A 6,473-nucleotide genomic window follows, 5' to 3' on the forward strand; every position below is an offset into this window, starting at 1 on the left:
CCTTCGACTTGTGTGTACACTAGACAACTGGTCTGGAACTGTAGGTGTTCCCTTGCTACCCCAGATGGCCCCCTTGTTGTTGTTGCTGCTGCGCAGAAGACTTCCTGTACTTGAGTGAAGAGGTGCCGCAGGTATGCTCTTCGACCTGCCCCCCAAGAAGGACTGCCCTTTTCTCTGGGTAGAGAGCCGACCCAAAAAAAATTGGGTCCCTTTTATCCTAAAGGAGTTGCGCCATCTTAGCCTTCTTTCCTTTCTCTACTAGTAGTGGCTTCTTTGCCTCCTAAAAAAGGAGAGGTACAGGGACAGGTACAGGTACAGGTATAGGAACAGGTACAGAGACAAGTATAGGAGCAAACAAAGCACAAGAACGCCATGTAGATGAAACGACCGAGGGACATGTAGTGATGGGCTCCATGCAAGACATATGGGGGTTCATCACCTCAATGCAAACTATCATGATGAACCAAAGTGAAGAAATAAAAAACCTTGCACTTAAAAACCAAGAGCTTGAGCATAAGATACAAATGCAAGATATGCGGGTCCTTAACCAAGAGAAGAAGTTGCACGAACTACAAGAAGCCTTCAATAAACAAACCAACACGACGCAGGATACATTGGCCTCACATGATGAAAAACTTACACATATCAGTGAGAGAACCCAACAAAATGTACCAGGAAATGTGGGATCTTGGGCAAGCATAGTAAAGAATGGGCACACAAACTCGGCCAACCACTACCACAAATGATGAAATGTATGTCATTGAGGATGAAAAAGAATACAACGAACTAGAGAAAAGGAAGATGAACATAGTAGTGCGAGGCATTCCAGAAACGGACACAGAACAAGTGCTTACATTGAACACGGACATCACGGATATCATTTCCACTAAATTTGGTATGCATGATGTTGTGGTATACGGCGCGCACAGAGTAGGGAAGAAGAAGCCCGAAACCAATCGGGGAATTGTATGCACACTCCTAGATGCACGAAAGAGGGCCATTATCCTTGAAAATGCTCGCATATATCTAAAAGACAGCCCATTATACATAAGTGAAGATAGAACGCCGAACCAACAGAAGGCAAGAAGGGAAGCCTATGAAGCACGCACCAATAAGAAAACACCCACCCCACGGAAGGGGGAGAACAGGAAAAATGACAAGAGGAGGCCCATGGGACCACAGAACTACATGTAATAAGCTGGAATTGCCGCGGCTTCCCCTGGCACAAAGGGGAGGGGCTCACAGAAGTCTTACCACAAGTCGATGTACTTTTCCTATTGGAAACATGGGAACACGATACAAGCAGGATACCACATGTTGATGGGTATGTCACACACTCTTTGTGGTGCCGAGTACAAAGATGAGAGGACAAGGAGGGGTGGCAGTGATGTACAAAGAAGAGCTTCAAAAAGTGATTACAATATGCAAAAAAGATGCTCATAAGCGATACATATGGGTCAAGATTGACACAGGAGGAAAACCAGTGTTCATAGCAGGGTGCTACATTCCCCATAGGGAATCACCGTTCTATAATGCTTTCAACATAGAGAAGAACAACCCCTTTGAAGATTTGTATGCAAATATTAACACTTACACGCAAGAAGGGGTAGTGATGCTTACTGGGGACATGAATGCCCGCATAGCACATGCGCAAATGCAAGTCATAAATCGCATGACACCTCCGGGTCTAGAGCATAAAATGGATGTACTTGACCACATGTGGAAGCGATGCTCAAAAGACCAAGTGACAAACCCACAAGGAACAGCATTACTAAGCATGATGACAGCTATGCAATTAATAGCTATAAATGGAGTGAACAAATTTGCCAACTCAGGGGAATGCACATGCTACACCGCCAACAAGGGAATGAGTGCTATTGATTATGTATTGATCCAATATGAGGCATCCCACATGGTGCATAACTTTGAAATTGGGGATAGATCACCAAACTCGGATCATACACCCATTCATGTATGGTTACGGGTACCCATTCATAGGAGAGGAAAACAGGCTCAAATTCGAGCATGGGCATACAAAATGCAAATTGAAAAAAAGAAAACCTATGCCGCTTCCCTTGATGATAAACTAGCAAGAGAATGCATGCCAATAAATGTAGATCAAGCATGGAGCAAATTCAAGCAAGCAATGAGTGAAGCAGTAGAGGAAACAATGGGGAAAACTCATAGACAAGAAACAAAGGTGAAAGGGTTGCCACACAACTCATGGTTTGATGAAGAATGCAAGATTGCTAAAAGACATTTGAGGTCACCCCCAAAACAGCCATAGAATGGACAGCTTTGGCAAAAACATACACAACTCTCAAGAGGAGAAAAAGAAGAGAACATGAACTACACACCGAGACACAAGCCCTAATAAACTTCAAGAAAAACCCCAAAAAGGAATGGATGAGGATGAAAGGCAAAAGACAAGACATTACCGGGGACATAAGCCCGGAAGATATGTATGCATATGTAGAAAAGTTATATGTACACAAAGATGCAGAAGGGATGCCTAATATGCAAGAGACAAAACAATCAGAAGAATGCTTTGACTTTCCGATGGTAACAAAGAGCATAAAAAAACTAGCCAATGGCAAAGCACCAGACATGCTTCAGTTCAACTCAGAAATGCTCAAATGGTCAGGCAGTATTGCATGGCAATGGGGATACACGGACTCCTCAATAAATCCATAACACAAGGGCTGCCCATTGATTGGCAAAAGAATTGGATCAAAGCACTTTTCAAGAAAGGGGATGCAAATCAGCCCACTAATTACCGAACCATCATGGTGGGATCTTGCATGTCTAAGCTTCTAGGGAGCATCCTAGAACAAGCTATAAGTGTATGGGCCGAGGCAAATGGCAAACGAGCTAAAGGACAAGCAGGTTTTAGACCTAAACATAGTACCATTGATCATCTCATATCGCTTAGGGTTCTCATGGAAGAAAGCCGGCTAAAAGGGAAAACTTTGCATTGTTGCTTTGTGGATTTTACAAAAGCATTTGACACGATCCGAAGAAGTGGGCTATGGCAGAGAATGGAATATATAGGGGTCCCGATACATCTTGGAGTGGTAGTAGCACAACTCTATCAACAAGTTAGATGCCAGTTAAAGACACGGGCCAGCTTATCTAAAGAATTCTCAAGCAATATGGGAGTCAAACAAGGGTGCCCCCTATCCCCCACTCTCTTCGGACTATGCATTGACCAACTAGAAGACCATCCCTCAAGCCCTAGTGGAAGAAATAGATGGACCAGCCATTGGAATGCTCACCCTCTTGCTGCTAATCTACACAGATGATGTTGTACTTTTTGCACATGACATGGCATCTTTACAGAAATTGATGAATGCTATACACACCTTTTGTGACACTACGGGTCTCTCCGTCAATGTAAACAAGACGAAGTTTATGCTCATAAGAACTCATCCACAAGAAATTCAGCCATCACTCACATATCAAGGGCAACCAATTGAGAAAGTGGACAGCTTCAGGTACTTGGGAATTGATATTCCATCCAATTATGCCTGGGGACAATGCGTAAGAAATAGGATTGATGCCGGCCATGCCAAGTACTATCAATTTGAGAACATGTGCATGCAAAAAGACATCAGAAGATGGGAGATAAAGAACATAATCTTTGAGACATGTGTTGAGACATGTGTAGTGCAGGCCATTCTATATGGAGTAGAAGTGTGGGGCGCAAGCATTTCAGCTCATACATGGAATGAGATTGAGAAAATACAAAAGAAGTTCCTATGTAGACACTTGGGCGTTAAGAAAACCACACCTTACTCGGTGCTATTGCTAGAAATAGGAAACATGCCTCTAGAGATCAAAGCCTTAAAAAGAATGCATGCATACATATTGAAAATCAAAATGATGCCCGCTACTCGAATCCCCCACATAGCATGGGAAATTGGATGCGCACCACAAAAGACAAGGAAGAGTAAATTTCTTTCCTCTAGTCTTGTTCCAAGACATTAGAAAGTGGTTCACCAAATGGGATGTGGAGGCATATGTAGACATGCCGATTAACACGGGGAAAGAAAGAGAATGCATGCTGAATTTTGACATAGCAATACTTGATTGCCTTCACAATAAATGGCAAACGACTACACACAGATCCAAGTATGAATACTACTGCAAAAATGTAAACCCAGGATATTGGGAGACATACAAAATGAGCCAACCAGAAGCACAAGTTCACATCCGCCGCATGCCCATGCCCCATATGGCTAGAGCTCGAGCACCATATGGTCAGCACCCTCTAGGATCCTTTGCAAGTGACCTAGCGCTTCACTCATAGGCCGCTTCCTTGGTCCCTCATCCACCGTACCAAAAGCTCACCATTTTAATCGAACCGAGGCTAGTCAAGACCTCCGCCAACCTCGCTATGCGAGACGTCCTCTCCAATGACTCTCCGTCAGCTATTGCAACTTTACCAGATTATGTCTCCATGACCTCATTCACAAGATGGTCAAAATACTTCTCCAGCATTCTTGACATAAAACAGTAATTTAAAAACAGTTCAAAAATACAGTTTCTATAACAAACTCTCCTCTTTCCACATTGCCCCACATCAAAACACATTAATTAATTCCACAACCATTTCATAAGTATTCCTATTCTTATCCAATTACATCATTTTCCTCTCATCACATCTTTCCTTAATTTATCCTCATCAGATCTCATCCACTTGCATCTATCCATATCCACATCTCATCACATCACATTCATTCACATCTCATCCATTCAGACCACATCACATTCACTCACATCTCATCCATTCAAACCACATCACATTCACTCACATCACATCTCATTCATTTTACCTCACATCTCATTCATTCACATCTATCCCGATTCACATCCCAACACATCACATTCATTCCATCACATTCACTTCCATCACATTCATTCATATCCATCACATTCACATCACATTCATTTCCATCACATTCATTCATATCCATCACATTCACTTCCATCACATTCATATCCATCACATTCACTTTCATTCATATCCATCACATTCATTTTCATCACCATTATTTATAATCACTTCTATCCAGATCATATCTCATTCATACACATCTCATCTCATTCATCCACATCCATCCAATTGTTCACATGTACGACTACTCGCATCTATCCATACATTCATATCTATCACTTCAGATCCACATATATTCATGTCACATCTCATCTCTTTACATCACATCACATTCTTTCACATACACATATATATCCATTCTTTCATATACAGTATTCACATCCATTCTTCACATACACATTTACTCACATCTTGTTTCATTCATTTACATTTACTCACATCTTGTTTCATTCATTTACATTCTGATTCACATGACATCACATCTCATCCATTCATTCACATTTATCTGATTCACATCACATCTCATCACATCTATTCACCTCACATCTCATCACCTCTATTCACATCACATCCATCCATCCATTCATTCCCATCTATCTGATTCACATCACATCTCATCACATCTATTCACATCACATTCTCATCATCTCTATTCACATCACATCCATCCATCCATTCATTCCCATCTATCTGATTCACATCACATCTCACATCTATTCACCTCACATCATATCATCTCTATTCACATCACATCCATTCATCCATTTGCATCTATCTAATTCACATCACATCTCATCGCATCTATTTACCTCTCATCTCATCTCTATTCACATCACACCTATCCATCCATTCATTCACATCTATCTAATTCACATCACATCCATCCTTCCAATCATCATCTATCTGATTCACATCTATTCACCTCATATTCTCATCACCTCTATTCACACCACATCCATCCATCCATTCTTCTCATCTATCTAATTCCCATCACATCTCATCACATCTATTCACCTCTTATTCTCTTCACTTCTATTTACATCACATCCATCCATCCATTCGCATCTATTTAATTCACATCACATCCATCCATCCAATCATCATCTATCTAATTGACATCTTATCTCATCACATCTATTCACCTCATATTCTCAGCACTTCTATTCACATCACATCTATTCAATCATCTATCTGATTCACATCTTATCTCATCACATATATTCACCTCACATCTCATCACCTCTATTCACATCACACCCATCCATCCAATCATCCAATCATCACACCCATCCATCCATCCATCCAATCATCTATCTAATTCACATCTTATCTCATCACATCTATTTGCCTCACATCTCATCACCTCTATTCACATCACACCCATCCATCCAATCATCTGTCTGATTCACATCTTATCTCATCACATCTATTCACCGCACATCTCATCACCTCTATTCACATCACACCTATCCATCCAATCATCTATGTGATTCACATCTTATCTCATCACATCAATTCGCCTCATATTCTCATCACTTCTATTCATAGAATTTAAACATAGAATTTAAGAGGATTC

The 6,473-nt window shown here is 41.2% G+C and overlaps 2 pseudogenes; both read left to right on the top strand.

Moving 5' to 3' along the window:
• The first annotated feature begins 413 nt into the window (after positions 1–413).
• On the top strand, positions 414–1,194 carry LOC147640306 (uncharacterized; annotated as a pseudogene).
• Positions 1,195–1,672: 478 nt separating this feature from the next.
• LOC147640307 (uncharacterized) lies at positions 1,673–2,694 on the top strand (annotated as a pseudogene).
• The last annotated feature ends 3,779 nt before the right edge of the window (positions 2,695–6,473 follow it).

This window comes from Cibotium barometz, chromosome 3, assembly GCF_041138505.1.
Source record: "Cibotium barometz isolate CiBa-2024 chromosome 3, ASM4113850v1, whole genome shotgun sequence".
Classification (NCBI taxonomy): Eukaryota; Viridiplantae; Streptophyta; class Polypodiopsida; order Cyatheales; family Cibotiaceae; genus Cibotium; species Cibotium barometz.